This window comes from Puntigrus tetrazona, chromosome 7 (genome assembly GCF_018831695.1).
Source record: "Puntigrus tetrazona isolate hp1 chromosome 7, ASM1883169v1, whole genome shotgun sequence".
NCBI lineage: Eukaryota > Metazoa > Chordata > Actinopteri > Cypriniformes > Cyprinidae > Puntigrus > Puntigrus tetrazona.
The window spans coordinates 2,409,102-2,427,268 of record NC_056705.1 but is presented as its reverse complement, the minus strand read 5'-3'; the positions used below and the strand labels follow the sequence as shown (position 1 = coordinate 2,427,268).

At 37.0% G+C, this 18,167-nt stretch overlaps 1 long non-coding RNA gene across 1 annotated transcript in view; it reads left to right on the top strand.

Annotated features, from left to right (window-relative positions):
* LOC122349160 overlaps window positions 1–15,598 on the top strand; it is a 53,392-nt gene extending 37,794 nt beyond the window's left edge. Inside the window, exon 3 of the long non-coding RNA XR_006251428.1 lies at window positions 15,432–15,598. This is a non-coding gene — a long non-coding RNA (uncharacterized LOC122349160). The remainder of the gene's footprint in view (window positions 1–15,431) is intronic.
* Window positions 15,599–18,167: the final 2,569 nt, after the last annotated feature.

The window sequence follows — 18,167 nt, the reverse complement described above, 5'->3', positions numbered from 1 at the left end:
CTGCTAATGATGCAACAAGTTCGAAGGTAATAGCTCACTCTCTGTTTGTTTGTTTATTCGCCGCCATCATCTGCATTCTTAACGTTGCTCAGCTCTCCGTGCATCAAGCTTCCTGTATGGGAATGATTTGTTTTAACTGCACAACAGAGGTGATGTAGCGTGCTATATCAGAGCCAAATCCAAAGCCGGCTCTTAACCATTTACTTTAAAGGCCTGTTTGTAGATGTTGAGTAGCCTTGATACCGGAGTCTAGACTGTATGATAATGATCTGTGTATGATCTCACTACAAGCCTCTGAGTGGTGAGATGGCAGGGCTGTTACTTTACTTAAACCGTCCAGATGTTTAAAATCCGAAATGCAGCATGGGATTCGAGGAGAAGGAGTTAGACCGTGATTTGGGATTGATCCTTGAGAATTAGCCACTTCACCTCAGCAGGAATTCCAGCCATTTGAGTTTCCTGTTTGGGAAAAGCAGCTATAAGGGCAAGGTAAAAGAGAGAGATGAGCTTGTAGAGACAGGCCCTGTGCAGCAGCTAACACAGATATCACGGGCTTTCTGACCTCTGTGATTTGCTGTCCTACAGGTGTGAACCATCAGACACGCGTGAGCCATTTGACAGTTGTTTTTCTGCTGTCTCTATTGGTCAAAATTTTGGAATAATTAAATAAATCTTATGCTCACCGGCGCTGAATTTAGTTCATGAATATACCAGTACTGTTAAAAGGATATTACAATTTAAAAAGTGTTTTGGCACTCAAGAGACATTTATTATTATTAAAGAGGCTGAAAAATATTTTTGTGGAAACTGTAATACATTACAAGTAGTACAAGTTCACAGAACACTGCTATATGCTTTTGTGTTATCACTTTAGAATACTGTTCCATCATTAATAAATAATTACATACAATATTAAAACTCTAGTAACTATTAACTAACGAGAAACCATGATTAATGGTTTAGCAAATAATAGTGCTCAGTTAAAAAATGTTGTTGTTGTAGTATTTTGTATAGATCTCAGAGAATTATATACAGTGTTTATAATTAATGTGAATTATGCATTGTGTACAATTATGTTTATTCACTACTAATGACTCAAGTGTTACAAAAAGTTTGTAAGCGCCAATTACCTGGATCAGTATTCTGAAGTGAAAAGCATGATAACTTCCTAATATTGGCTGACATAAGGTTTTGGATGGTAATGACTCATGTGTTACCACATCCTTTTAAAGAATTATTAATTATTTGGATCAGTATTTCAAAGTGAAGATCATGGTAACCTGCTAGTAACCTGATAAAGCGTTATCAAACCTAGCAAAAGGAATCAATATTAGAAAAAAAGCCCCAATCGCTTACAATGATTTTAGTCATTATGTGTTGTTCACTAAATAATTAGCAATTCCTTATGAAGGCTTTGGTAATACTACTAGTCATTACCATGACCTTTACTTTAAAATTAATTATACATGATGCATTATTCATATTAATATTGGACCGGTAGTTACTATTAGCTAATAGTGAGCAACTAAGCACTGCTTATTAATTCATTAATCAGAGTTTATTGTTAATTACTAGTATTTTAATGTTAATATTGCATTAAGCTGGTTACCCTTTCCTTTACAGCACCTTAAGACTCCACACGCAATAAATAGCTTGTAAGGCTGACAAATCTGGGGTTTACAGAGTAAAGTGTGGGGAAGCATTGCTGTTTACATATGTGAATCCCACAGAACCGCGTCCAAATCAAGAGAAGGGAGGAGGAGGAAATGAAGAATCATCTACTAATGTGTACTAAGAAGAGTTCTTTTTTTAAGGAGACCATTTAAACAATCCCTAACTTATTTCCACAAAAAAAGAAAAATAATTAATACAAGATTCTTCATCTTTGAGATTACAGACTAATAGCTGCCACTTTGTCACGAGACATTTGTCTGGCTGCAAAACTCATTTTAAGGCATTTGACAGACATGTCTAGAAAGGTGAAACACTATAGCACTATTGCAAGTTAATTCCACTCCAGTCTTTGGGAAAAGTACTGGTCCTTTAATTATAGTTTAGCGGTCTTCATCACAAAGAACAACTGTTGCTTTCACAAAAGCAACTCTGTTAGTGTTCAGTAAACAACGTTGTATTAAAATGACACATAGGGAAGTCAGAAGACTGTATTGTAGATATAGAGGTAGTTATTCGATGTTGGTGAATGGAGATTTTCATGAATGGCTTTCTGTTGATACTAGATTCCAGTGCAGAAGTATTTGTAAACCAAGATTAAGATAAGCCAGTGTAATTAGGTAAAGTCAAGCAAATCTCAACTCTATCAGATTTTATTCTTGTTATTTTTTTCCAAAACCAAGAGACCCGTGCATGAAATGCTGAAACAAAAAAAAGTTCACAGAGAGTGTGAATACGTATAATAAAACACTGGATGCGTAGCGTGTGTTGACCTAAAACTGAAGATAGAAAAGACAAACAGTTCTATAGGCCTGAATTCAATCTAAATTATACATGCAGAAAGTCACTGACCATACAGTGAGACAGTCACTGAATAGAGGTTGATTGTGGGTCTCTTTTAGGTTCTCTCCACCAGATTTCCCTCTCTTTAATTGCAGTAATGACTCACAATGAGTCCTCTAGCCTGTCTGACAGCTCTGACTCCACAGTCAAATATATGGCGCCTGAGAAGGAGATAATAGCTACTCATGACCTTTTGACCTAAACTGATCACTGAGCTACGCAAGCTAGTTGGGAAACTACAGGCCTATATGAGATTTGCCATAATATGCTGGATGTTATATGTTGCTACCACAGAAATAAATGACAAATTCGTAAAATAGTTTAAAATTGTAGTAATATTTCATAATACTACTGATTAATATTGCTACAAAAGTGCTTAAAAAATTGCATTACGTTGATGCATGTATATAACAACACGTTTTGCAATTGGCTCACTTCGGTAGTGCTGCATCTTCTATTGTATTTAGGGGTGTTAAGAATTAACCAAAGTTGAATGACTCAATTCGAGTTCAATATCATAACCACTTACACAAACAGAAGATTGTTACACATGCAGAAGAACACTTAAACACTGCTCAAGCAACCGACAACAGACTGAATGCATCATTCATTATCATTTAATCTGTGACATTGACATTCCCCTTAAAGCGTCATCTCAGTTTCATTTGTGTCAATTTGTTATTTCTAAGCAATCTCGTGGTTGCGCTAGAGTCTTTAGGGCTTTTAAAATCATTTTCCTCCTCTCAAATATGACCAAGCGTACACACATCAAAACCTGTTATTATTGCAGATTGAATAACTGCAGGGCACTGAAACAAACATGAGTATAGCAATTATGTGGGTATACCACATGACATCAAGCTTATTAAGCCACACTGTTGAAGCTTTCAGTGACACTGCAAGATAACGCACTGGATGCTAAAATCCTCCATGAAGGACCACAGATGAGCAGGTAGAATATATCAACAGGTGGACTAGGTTAATTAAATCTAAGCAAAAAAGGTTAAAAGATTCATAGTTTAAAAATGTCCATGCTGGCAGTATAGAAGAAGCAGAACAGAAGTTTTCATAGGAAACTACTTTTTTTTTCACTTCCCAACAAAGATACAGCTATAGCGGAACAAAATGAATGTCAAATGATTAGAATTACATGTATAAACAATGCTTTATCTATACATTACATTTTTTTTCATGTTGTTTCATGCATATTTGCAATAGCAATAACAATACTATTATAGTTCAGGCGTGATTCTGGATCGATTTAACCACACTCTCAGACATGCTTAGTGAACCAAGGAGGACTATAATATCTAAAAAGGGGGCCAAAAAATGAATAATACCAGGAGAATATGTCATAATGAGCAAAATAACTTGAAACCATTAATTGTTCCTGGTGGTCTCAGTTGAAGAAGACCTCAAAAAGTATTCAGATCATACCCTTGTCCTTTGCCTTTTTATATTTTTCACCTTAAGTAAATAGTCTTTTGTGACCGCTGGTTGTGCAACACTGGGGCCAAAGGGCTAGAAGGCCAGTCATGTTTGGCTATGAACCCAGGGCTTGATTAGCCTCAATCCCTTTCCAATTAGCTCCAGAAAAGTCTGTTCACATACTCACAAATGTGCTTGGCGTCAGCGGCATGCTATCTCTGCTCTCATGTGTAGTCCCGCCAAAAACATAGTGTCGATGCAAGACAAATGGGCCATTAAAATGGGGCCTGTTTGAGAAACCTCACTGTATGGGCGACAGTTTACTCAGGCACCAATTAGAGTCGTTCAGAGAAAAGAGGCAACATGTTGTTTGTAATGAAATTGCATCTTTAATTGGTCCCCCTTTTTCGGTACAGAAAGGTGTGTGTGTGTGTGTGTGTGTGTGTGTGTGATACGTCATGCTATTTGACTGCTTTTGGTTACGCTAAACCAGTTCCAGATTTCTTAGAAGACAGAATGTTAATGGTTTGCTTGTGTCACATGATCAGCCTTCCTCTCTGCTAAGTCCATTTGGGGCTCCCAATACATTGCGCTAAAAACCCTGCACACTTGCAACTCAGCACTTCAAAAGCCATTACGCCATTCATCTACACATTCAGAGCACACCATCTATTGGCCTTAACTCAGAGTGAATTCTTACCAGCACTTGGAGACACTGTAATTCAAAACAAAACAATCTGGATAAAAGATTCTGTTTCTTTCATCGTTTAATGCTTTGGCATGTGAAAAGGTCTTGGACGTCAGTTCTACGGGTGTACAATTCATATGAGGCATAAAGGAAAATGAATTAAGAGCAGATGGAAAAGTGCACAGGCCCAAATCACAATTCATAAACATCTGGATTAAGAATTAAGAAATATTCTCTGGTGGTGCGGCAGGGTAAACCAAAATCATAATTAGTGGCAGCATTTAGAAGTACAATTAAGTCTCTATGCATGGAGAGGAGCTCTGCAGTATGCATTTTGAACATGCTTTTTAACATAGTCCATCCTTCTGCTTAAAATACATATTTAAAGAGAGTGGGGTTTCAGTCACACATATGAGACAGCACATTCAAGATATTGTTCATGGTTTTTGGCTCACTGCACAACACAGATTCAGTGAGTTGTTGACTGAAGTTTCCCACTCACTAGACAAATAAATCATTTTACAACTGAATCAACCCAATCTCATGATCAAATGAATATGCATTTACACAATGTGAATAGTGCAAAAACCTACTACCCCATCCCTAAAATGAACCATCTTTTGTGATGGTACAAGTTCACATGAATTAGCCATCAATTTGTTGAATCACAAAAGAGTCATTTAATACAATTTGTGAACCAATTCAGCCAGTTCTTCTAAAAAAACTGGTTAATGAGTCACTCATGAATCTGACATTGCTATCAAGTCTAGAAGCAAAACTTATTTTCTTCACTTCAAAATAACAAAAAAAGTTGTTTTTTTATTATTGTTATTTAAAAGTCTCACAACTCTATAAAGAAAAAATGTCCACCATTGAGTTTTATCTTTATCTTCTTACCTTGTCAGCTGAGTACTATGATAAAGTACGTTGATATGACTGCCCTGCATCACATTTCCTTGTTTTCTAGTTCACAGGAATATATCATATGAATATGGCAACCTGACCTCCGCCACGCAAATATATGCGCTAATGAATAATTCACATCCATGCAGATTTCAGCCACATGAAAGTCTGCTAAGAACAGGACGACTGTTTCTCATTCTTTTTCTCTTTCTCTCTGCCAGACAGGCGATTGTGAAGTTCGATGAAATCACACCTGATATCGCACCAACAATCTGTCCATCGAAAAAGAACAAAGAGCATAAAATAAAACCACTAAACCCTTTGGTTATGTATAATCAGCAGAGATTAATGTTTTAAAAAAAAAACACTTGACACACATTAAAGCATACGCAGCACATATCAGCTTGTATATGACTCCACATGTGCAGCAGAGTTTCACAGCCAGCAGTTTCCAACTGTGAGACATGTCATGAATTTTTTTGACAGCAATGACATTGTAATTCAATCCGTCATATGCTAAAGTGAACAAATGAAAGCAGAAAAAGCCTTGACGTACAGTGTTGCATATATATTTATACATGCAATGAATGGGATCATTTAACTCCCATTCCTGTGCACCCATTACCAGATTAACTTTACAGACAGCTTCAGGCGGCCTCGCTCTCCCAGCATCCCGCACTCTCTCTCTGTTGTGGGCTGCCGGCAGTTAGAGGCGAAGTGCACATGTTGGTGTTTATTTCCATTCTGTCATGTGTATGAATCTGATTACAGGTCACTAAGTCAATATTTAGCTTTTTGCGGACGGATTGCAGGCGGTCAGTATATTTTGCTTCTCGCCACTTCTCCCAGCATCTGCTGCCAGAAGCCTGTGTGTAAAAATCAAAAGTGCACCACTGTGACAAATATAAAGACAAACAAACAAGATCAGAGAGGCTGTGTAAAACAGGGTGGCATTGTGTCTGTTGGCACTGAATATTAGCTCTTGTAGATAATGTTTTTATAAGGTTTTGACAGTCTGTTGAAATAACATTGGCCAATAGTTAATAATAATTTTTTATTTCATTTTACATTTTGTTTGATCATTTATTTGTATTTTTTGATAACCTCTTGAAAGCCAGGACACACCAAGCAGACGCCAACCAACTAGAAGTGACGAAAGCGTGTCGGACAAAAAAGCTTGAACACACCGCACAGACTACAGCTGACGGCAAAATAAATGTGCATTCTGCGCCTGTGTGAGAGGAGTTAGCTGTATATATCAGCAAATATTTGTCATTCAAATGGTGAAACTGGAACAAAGATATACGAGAGAAATAATATTCAAAATTGCGTACCATTTTGAATATCAGTAACGTTGATAACTTTCTTCATTTCATGTGGCTCACATTGTTATTGTTACGATAACATTCACATATTGGAATGCTTTGGGTAAGATCACGTAACATTAGAAAAGTCTCCTGTTTGTGCCACCCTCATTTTATTACAAATTTTCATAGTTTTTGCTTTAAATCTCTGGCACTGACTCATTCATGAAATCAGGCATCCAATCAGAGTTCTCACTTTCTCAGATGACCCTGACGTCGGGCCGACATGAGCCTCCCAGGAGCCTCTGTAATACTATATATATAATACTTATTTTAAAATCTGTTATATCCTCCATCTATGTTAAATAAATTCTTGATACCACAATATCACATAAATTATATCACAGTTGTCATTTTACATCCATGGCAGTGATTCTGTTGTTGTGAGAAAAATGTTGTTTTGTTGTTGGGTATTTGTGTTGTAGATGCTTGTTTGCATTTGTCAACTGTTGCTGATGACTTGAAGGTTTGCCACAGATACAAGAATAAACTAAACTAACTGTATTTGCTACCTATTGAGTCAATATTTGGTAGATTTGGTGTGTCATACTACTAAGAAAAACTTCCGTTATAAGTATACATTTTTACAGCATTAGTAACATTTTACATGTCTGTACAGTCTGTGTTGTGTCTTCAAATGCAAAGTAATTTACTGAAAATACAAAACCATAAAAACACAAAATAGCCTAACATATGGTGATTATTATGTTATATAAAGACTCCTAAATAGGTGCAACACCGATTGGTCGGCAACTTAAAAAAATGTTGAAATTAGCCTGAGGTGCACACATCTTGGATGCACATAATAAGGGCTGTTTCTGTATAACACATCACGGTTAAACTCTGCACCGATTTACATGCTGGCCCTTAGGCTGAGAGGATTTAAGATTTATTAAAAATAGAGAGAGTATTTTTCTTTTAGTCATGACTCTATTTCAGGGGTTGCACTGCTGCAAGCAGACCACACACACGCTCTGACCCATACACACGAATACAGACATATGTGAACACACACACTCAAATCAAAATGAAAATGGTTTATTTTCTTTTCTTATAGTTTTTCAAGCCTCTTTTCCCAGAGTTTTCATTTAATTCTGCTTAGCTTCAGTAATGGCTGGTTACAAAGTGAACTAGTAAAACATTGGAAAACTCTTGAGTCCCTAGGAAACCCTATAACTTTAAAAACAGCCAGCTTTATTAATACTTTGGGAGAATTATTAGAAAGGACAAATTGTGAATTGGATTCAAACTCACAATTGTGAGTTTGGATTTAAAGCATTTGTTCAGTGTTTAGGGAATGAACTCTTTCGCTTTAAAAAGAGAATTCAAATCCTTAATGATTTGCTAAAGTCACACAAAACAGAGATCGGTATGACAGCATGAATCTGTATTACAGTAAAAAGCCAAAGAACACAAAGCGCTTTGGGTGATGTTTTTACAAAATGTAACATCGATGTGGATATATTTTATATGTAGATGTGGTTTTTATTTATACACCAGTTTTCCTTCACCCCAAAACACCCTAAAAGGTTCCTCAAACTCTCAACGCTTGCCTTTGCTTGCAGTGTAATAGGTGAACAACACGCAGGAAATAAGTTCAGCCCCACCACCAACTCAATTTCACTTATACTCATACACACATCTGGAATTCATTGTGAAGGGAAAAAAACAGGGAAAGCGAGAGCGAGGAGAGACTGTAGATTGTACTTGGAGTTTGGTCCCCTGCCTTACATTTCCTCTGATGCTAAGATACTGTAGTGTGCCGAAAATCTCCTGGCGGTTTGTTTGACTTTTGACATTTTTGGAATAATGGAGGCATTTTGGGAGGGAAACAAATAAGACATTCACACACAACCCTGCTTAAAAATCAGAGTTTCTGCTCAGACAGGGCTATTTTTCATAAACAGTGCACTGATTGTTTTAAAACCGAAATGCGGTAACAGAGGCTTGTGCGGCCAGAAGCGAACTGTTTCATTACGGTAATTCCACAGATGTTGATGGGACCTCTCTCATCTAACGTTGTGGACCACCAAAACGAAACATGGATTACTGCGAGAGATAGTATAATGCACTTCCTCTGGGTCTCCTGACAGGTCATTGTAATTTAGGTACAATGTGTGTGGTAGATTGTTTTTTGTGTCTCAGTGAGAATTAAAAGAAAGACGCATTAGACGATTATTTCCAGTTTTCACAGATGTTGATGTCATTCTTTAAATGTTAAAAATAAACCGGAAGACTGGATTCTATATTGTCTTTCTGATGTATAGGGTCGGGGGTTGATAATACCACAGTAATAGTTCAGGAAAACTGGTATTAAGTTAAACAGACCAAAGGGAGAAGCATAATTGTTTGGATCTCCATTCATAATCAACAGGCCATTATGATAAAGGCTGCAAGTCTCTCTGCCATTAAGTGTACTTGGGATCAAAGCAGCTTGGTATTCAGATAAGGCTGAATGAGCGCAATTTGATTGGTGCCGGATTTGGGAAGCAAACAGATTTTCTCAGTGGATAATTGGGCATGATGTCACATCCCCGCCATTTTGACCACTCCTTTCTTGACCTTTTACAAGCTGTTTTATTTGAAAAAACTTCATGAGGAACTAACAGAAACATGCCGTTTTGGCAGACTTAATCAGCTAACATCCCCGAAGCAGAAATAGGTCCTCCTTTTTCTTACCAGTGGAATTGGAAACACAAGAAAAACCTTTTTGCTTTGTTTTCTGAAGTTTAATTTCCGTACTTTGCTCAAAGTGTTCCCAGCTGCTTTGCCCCTTTACGTAACACTTTTCTCGGCAGGGTTCTGTCTTAACAAGGTGTGCCGCACAGTCCCTGTGTCCCAACATTTATTTTGCACACCATTCAAGCACCAGTGACTAAGTTCAGATTTAATAACCACAAAGCTGAATCTGGTCCACATTGTTGGCTGGAATTTCAAAATATCGCTCTCTCTAAACTTCAGATCAGATTTTACAGAAATAAAACCCGACTATGGTACAAGAAGGTTTTGCAATGAATAATGGCTGATTTCAAACAGGTTTCAAAACACTCCCTCCACATCAGACACCATTAGTTCCGCCTCAAACTCACGCCATTGGTTGAGCCACTGTTGCTGTTGTCAGGCGGAATGGGATGTTTTACGCTTGAATTAAATGAATTATTTATTTAGTTATATATATTAATAATTAGATGTAATCATATCTTCTTCTGTAGCACAGCTGAGAGATTCAGTCAGCAGGTTTACAGCAGTAATACTAAAGATAATGCCTTCCACAGCAGCTGATAAGCGTCACCACAAATTCTTTTTGCACTTGTTCTGCAAATGTGCAACAGTTTTTTGGCTGAGATTTTTCTAAATAAACCACTGAAATCCACAGCTGCTTTGCAAGAGTCTCCACTATTTATATGTAAACTTTTGGCTTTATTAAAAATAGTAAACAAGTGGTTTTAATGTGTGACACTGGCGGTTGGCCAATGTAAATGCTTTTGTTATGATAACAGGCTAATTTCCTGTAGTTAAGATTTTTGTTTAACTTCAGGCCTATTCTCAGCCACTGCATGGCAAGGGCCTAGAGCTCTAGTTTTGTCAGTCTCTTAACCTTAGCTGTAAGGAGCATACCAGATGTGGCTTCTTAAAGCAAATTATTAGCTGTTCTAGTACATGTAGCTTTCCAGCTAAGTATTTCCATCCTATTTTTGGCAAAGGAAAGAAGATGACATTCCACTGTGGTAAGATCATTTTTTCCCTGACAACTTGTGGTGCTTAATCATTTATCTTCACGAAATTCTTGTACTGAGGCAATTAATATAGCTTCACTACATTTCTCGGCCTTCAGTGGCCTTTGTGCTTTCAGACATCCCAAATTGGAATGGAAATATTCTCTGAACCGAATTATGCCTAAAATATTTAAGAAGCTGTATGGATTCTTAATAAAGAATAAAGGCAGACTTGTTCTAGGCCACTTATGTTCAACTATAAATACATGGTACAGCCATAAAATCCATAAATTTTGCTGATATAAACCCCAGTAGTCTTTACTAGAAAAGATCAGCTTATGAAGAAACCTTTGGTTATGTCAGTAGGTTGAGTGGGCTGCTAGTCCAGTTTTGACAAAATATAATGAATGACATGGAAACATGGATGAGAAATGAATATCCAAATCTATTCTGCCAGCAACGAACCCCGAGTGTTATACAAGTTAGCAGACGCCACCGAATTGAGCGACTTAGTCTTCCATAAAGTCTTCTTCATTACTCCATTTCCTCTTGTCTGTCAACCCTCAGGACTCTAAGGGCATCTAGAATGACACAGAGCTGTGGGTGCCAGCATACTGGAGCTGATCATTCCACATCATCCTTCACTTTTGCCAAAAAGATCACATTACCGTCACAACCGGTCGCCCCTCCGCCCCGTCCTTGTAATCTCAGCCGGTGGGTTAGATTTCATAATCTCTCTGCACTCTCAGAAGGAATTACTGTACGGACATTTATACTGCACATGTGCCTGCATCAGGCTGGCATAATGTGTTGTGCAGCTAACATTAGGGTTAATGATCTTTGTGCAGGAATGAAGGGGGCAGGGAATTCACACGTGTATCATGTTATCATCATCATTACCTTGAGGGTGTTTGGATATATTATAATTTCCAGATCCTGTGAGAGTCCAGCCCAGATCTAAATCATGGATCGTAGCGTCTGCTGGGGATTAGAAACTGATGCGAAGATGTAATGTGATAACTATGGCATAAGACAAAAGCTTTAGAGTTGTAAAGGTGAAGTGTGCCATTTCTGCACAGCTGGTGGGTGAGAAATGGAACTGTAAATTGTAACACATTCAAAATGAAGTCCAAAAAAAGTTTTTGTTTAAATAATATATGTGTGTACTGTCAGTGTATATTCAATCATTTGACAACACAAATTTTAATATATATTTTAAGTGCAATTTATTATTAATGTAATTTTCAGCAGCCAATTTTCCAGTCTTTGATTAATAAAAAAATTTAAAAGCTTTATTAGAAATAGAAATGTTTAGTAATATTATTAATTGCCTTTACTGCAATTAATTGCCTTGCTTAATAAAAAAAGTATTTATTTCTTAAAACAATCTTAGTGAACCCAGACTGTTGAATAGTATGTAGAAAGGCCAGCCATGATCGATATACGCTTCATCATTAATATTATAAATGCAACGAGTCCGGTGTCTATGTATACGCTCAAGATTTCACAGCTCACTGAAACAGGCAGTGTATGCCTATAAAGCCAGTTTAGTATTTAGTATTGAAAAAGAGGCACATGACACATGTACAGCTAAGGAAATATTTACAGTAAGAATACATACACATTACGCCTCTGTGAACCTTAGTGAACTCTCCCAGACTACAGTGAGTGCCCTTAAGAGGTGGTGGGTCTGATATATTACTTTAAACATGCAGGGCCAGCTGAGGCTAGGTAGGTCTTAAAAATGGCACTTGTGTAAATATTTAGGAGCAGAAACAGTGTCTGAGGGTAGTTAACGCTTCTTGGGTCTTTACTAACATCATGCTGCGACATTTAGTGAGTGAAATAGAGTGCTTCTTTCTGATGTTGAGGTGTTTATCTGTATAGTTTATGAAAGAAAATAAACATAACATAGCTTAATAAAGATACTTGAAGTGTCACAAGGGATTCGGGTGGGCTGGAGGGCTTCAGAAACACACACTAAAAGAAATCAAATCAGCTAAACCGCTTTGAAAAGAAACCAAAGCAAAACCAGCACAGATTTTTTAATAACCCTTCCACCCCAACACTTTTTGCACTCAATTTTACATCCGCAGTGCATTTCCATGTGCATTTTGCCAAAATGTTGTCCATGCTAACATAACAAAAACAGATTAGGGAGACATCCTCAGACAAACACACACTTAACAAGCTCATAATTGGGCGATGCATGATGACTTCCTGTCAGAGCTCCATGAGGGATTCTTGTTCTTGACTCCGCTGATGACCCCAAACCAGAAACCTCAGCTTTCATTCCTCTGCCCTTGAAATATGCCCTGTGGCTTTGAAAAGCTCTCCAGTGCATCATCAACTGGCCAGTTTTTATGTCGCAGCAGGCGTCTGCCTTCATCCGGTGTCCCTTGTAGCACATTCTTAGTTAAAAAAAAGTCTGTTTTATTTAGTCTCGCTTATCTAGTATACTCTGAAAGAAATACAATTTTACAGCCATGGACAAAAAGATAAACAAAAAAACAAGGACAGGGACGACAGGGAGCTGTCTTCGAGGTTGACAGCTTTAAACCATTTCATGCGGAGAAGCAGAATTAATCACAACAAATCAGTTGACAGCTTTTAAACCATTTAATGTGGAAAAGCAGGATAAATCAGAAGGTAAAAGCCTACGAGGAATGTGCTAATAACAACCGGATCAAATGGTGTTTATCAGGCGAGATATTTCAGGCGATCCTCATCTGCTTAGCACCGAATGTACCGTCTGCAAAGCTAAATGCCAAAAGCCATGAGCCAGCATGAGCAACCCGAGGGAGACGTTCACTCCTCCATGTCTTAGATAAAGTCGCTCAGTAAAAATGCAAAACGGAATATCTGCCAATACAATCTTTCCTGGAATTCCTACGCTTCAAAATAACAAATATTCGTTAGCTGAAATAAATATCTTTCTCTCTTTGTCTAACTTTCTCCTCAAAAGACCCAAAGACAAAGTTTGATTGCCTGAACTGAACTTGTAATTAGTTCCACCAATTGTTTCCCAAGTGAGTTCTCACAGACAAGAGGCAAGCCAGTGTAATCCTGGATGGCTCAGACCAAAGATGCCTAATTCCTCTGAGCCCCTGTTTCCCACTGACGACAGAGATGAGACAGTGTCATTATTGTTCTCTCTCTTCTTTTCTTCCTCTCTCAGTTTCTCCAACTCATTTTTTTCCCCGGTTGGAGGGTGAACAATAGGTCATTCATGCCCCTGTCATCCCTCAATGACGTGAAACCACAGAGATGCCCATGGGATCTTGATTGAGAAGTCTAAAATACATACGAAATACAAATGAAAAACTGAAGCCTTATTCAGATTTTTGTGCATATCCGATTGTAATCTGATCTAAATGAGTGACCGTGTGTTGCAACTGTTTAGACCTGATTTGAATATCTGAATATCTGCACTGGTATGTCTGCTCTTAAGAAAAAGAATAACAGAAATACATTTGCAATACAAATGTTGCCATTGTCCTTTAGGTTTTTACGTGGCGTGAGAAAGTAATTGCTAAATCTCATCTGAGCGGGTCCGACTTAAACAGATTTACAGAAATGCAATCTGAATAACGATAAATGCAAAAATGTACAAATCCTATATGAATTTCATATGATTTTTTTGATGAAATCAGACTGAATCAGATTTTTTTTTTTTTTTAGATCGAGACTTAAATTTTAAAATGTAACAATTCATAATAAATATATTCTTATTTAACTGTGAAAATGTAATAAAAAAAGTTTAATAATCATAAACCATTTAAATATTCATATTGATGTTATTTAAATCCCATTTGCACAGCAACAAACAATTTCCTTTAACAGTTTTAAAGGTGGGGCGCTTTGTTTACCAAGGAGACAACAGTTGTGAGCGGAGAGCTTGCTAATATGAAACATGTGATAACGCAACAAATCAAGGCAAATATGTGCTGAAAATGTTCTATCCCTTTAAATCTAGAAATAAACATCAAACTCAGCAGTTTTTTCCTCCGCTTGGGCATTATCACCATAAAAAAGCCAAGAAGAGAACGGCATAAAAATCGTATCATATTCTTAGCTTTCAAATGAGAAAATTTGGCGATCTTCCATCACAGGAGCAGCAAAAAAAACCTCTTTGGTTTCTTATTTTACCATCAAAGGTCGCTGTGTTCAAAGAAAATCACAAAGATAATGGCTGAATGGATCAGATCAACAAGGTATTCACACTAAAAACACAAACAGATTACAGTGCAGCAAGACATTCCACACAAACGATAAGATTGAAAGTAGGCAACGAGCTTTGCAAACTTCAATTTCGAATAATGCTTTGCAGGTTCCTGGAAATTTGCAGCTTGAGATCTAGTCACGGCAGTAATAAAAAGCATGATCGATCTGGAGGGTATTTACAAAGCCCTGAAACCATCCTGTTCCTGCAGAAATTAAGCGTTTTCTCTGCATTTAGATAAGGAAATGTGATTTTGATACTGAAGTGAAATAGTTTGCCTCTGCTAGTGTGACGCAAGTACTGTTTTACTTATATTTCTACATTTACAACTTATTCTCTCTCTTCTTACCTCCTCACCTTTGTGTTTCCTGACACGCCTGTGTTGTCTTATCCCATAAATGGTTAATAACCCCTTGCACGTAGCACAAAAGCTCAGAGGCTAGATTGTTTTTGGAGAGAGGAATAGTTAAATTTACTGCTTTAACCAAGCAACTTTGGACCACCCGGCTTGGAATAGCACATAATACAATCCAGAGCTCTCTGTCTCTCTCTCTTTCGTCTGCTTACCCTTTTTTTCATCTCCTCTTGCTCTCCAGTGGTGTCCCCCTCCTTCGATCTACCTATATTTGGGATCCCTTGACTTGCAGGAATGTTCTGGCCCATGATGTTACAACAAACATCATCTCCTGCAGATCGCCCTGAGAAGTAATTTATGACACTGCAAACTGAATCGCAACCGGTGAACTGTTTCAAGAGACGCATGTTTCTGCATCTATATCATATCTTGTGGTGTCAGCTGAGAAATTAACTTTTAAGTACTTTGCAGCACTTTGCAGTCCTCTCCAGATGTCTTCATGCATTACGATGTTCTAATTAATTTATGGCACTAAATATTACCATGATGTCAAAGCATTTGGGTGGATCCTTCATGAAGTCTATGAAATGTGTCACTTCTTCTAAAGGGGTAGTTCACCGCTTTTTGTAGAACACAACAGGGAATGTTTGAAGATTGTGCTGGTTGGTCTTTTTTGTATAGAATACAAAAAAATATATTTTTCCATTAAACAGATTTATAATGCAATTTAACAGAAAATTTCCATGCTTACTGTTTTTACAGTAATCCACAATGTGTCTGAAAAAATTAAATTAATATAACTACATAATAAAAACATAATATTTTAATAAAAAAATAATAATGATGATCATCATAATCACCATAATTTCTTATTTTGATATTTTTGTTCAGTAATATTGTTATTAATGAATAAAAATACTTCCTAATTTTAATATTTTTATTTGGTAATAATAATAATCATAACAACAATTTTATCATTAATGCTGAATACAATTATTACATTAAGCAGTTGTTATTTTTGTAATGTGTTATTGAAAAATTGTATTATAGTATTTTCATTTTACAGTAAAGGTGTAAAATGGAATACTAACCTATTTGGCTTATTATTGTTAAAATTTCTTGATGTTTTTTTTTTTAAACCCATCAATGTTTTATTTGGCAGAAGACTTCTAGGAGCCCTTAAAGCTTCTTGTGTTCACAAAATCGTTTAAGTGCTTTGTTAAAAGTTTAGAAGACTATTTTTGAGCATTTACTAAAAATACCAGATCATGAGCTGCTCATATGTTAAAAGGAACCACGGTGCCATGCTTCACACTGAACCATCCATCAAATGCATTTATATAATTAAATCACATCCTTTGCAACTGATCAATCAATCAATCAATCAATCAATCAATCAGCAATCAATCAATCATTTTTATTTATATAGCGCTTTTAACAATACAGGTTGCATCAAAGCACTGATATTCAAACTAAACCATTATGTGATTTCGGTTTTAATTTCTTATTAAATGTGGCAGCCCCAGCTTTTAACTAAAAAAAGTACAAAAAGCATCTAAAAAGGTGAACTGACTCAAGACTCACACTGCAATTTTAGTATGATATTAAGGTTCTTATTCTGCTCTTACTAATCTTTTGTCTCCCAACTAATTGTCCTGTTGTGGGTTCCCAATCATAAACTGGGCCTTATACATCTGTATTCACTTAATGACTCAGTATCATCTAACTGACACCAAAACCCAGCACATAACCTACTGAAACTGTGCTGTTCATTAAAAATGTTTCTTTCTCCTGTCTGCGCCTTTGTGGCATGCCCAGAACCAGCCACACGGATCATAAGTTTGACAGTGAGTCCCAGGGCCTTCCCAGAAAAACTGAAGACCTCATTGAGGAACTGAGTGAAAGACGCATGGCAGCCTGCTGGCGCCACAGCCTCCAGAAACCTCCTGGGCATGATGGAGGGAAGGCTTTGCCAAAAGTATCGCTGGACAAGAGAAAAATGTCTAATCCATCAGTTATGGTAAGAATGGATAAATCTAGATGGACTTCTACTACAAAATGTACATAATAACTACGTGACTGTTGTATGATTATGATGGCTGGAGGAACTGTTGAATCTTTAAATAAAGCCTGTAGTAAACAGATATTTAATCTCGTGATTCAACTTAGAAATATGAGTCTACAGCAAATGCAATGTTACTACATTTATTGTTCTGTCCCAGCAATCTGCTGGAATCCCTTAAGTCAAGAACAAAGAACTTGTTTGTCGAAATGTGAACCTCCATTTTGAAACAAGCTGCATGCTCATTTGGATAAGCCTGAATTCATACATCTGACCACAACTTGGACACAAGACTATAAAGTTGGAATAATAAGCAGTTTATTTGATGTAGCACCATCTTGACAGTGCGACTACAACGAGGTTAGTTACAATCATATTGGCGTTATGCCAACTCTGACCAGCGTATATAAACAAACATTGTGTTCTGACCATTTCAAATAAATGCAAACAGGGGTGTTACATGTCACCCACGATTAGTCAAGTAAACTCTCCTGACAAATTAAATAAGGCGATTTCCAAAAACATTCTCTAACACTGACATCTGTACTAAAGGTACATAAGGTACTGAAAAACAGCATAAAATGGCATATATATGCATGCGCTACTTACTGTTAAAGATATATAAAATGATATAATAACCTCAAAGAAGCAGGTGTGCTTGCCTCAGGCCTAGTGTGCCACACTATATCCTGTCTAGACAAACATAATTTCCTTTCTGGAGAGAGGGTCAGCTTGTTTGTATTTTTATGGAACTGCAAGGAAAAAGTGATGTTAGCTCATTTTAGACTGAGAAACAATGCAGCTTTTAGCTGTTCTCGAGCTTGGAAGGTTTTGGCCATTCAAGGGTGAAAACTGTCAAGCTAGGCCATAAATTATTCTGTTAAAATGTTTTACCAATGCAGCTGTATATTATTT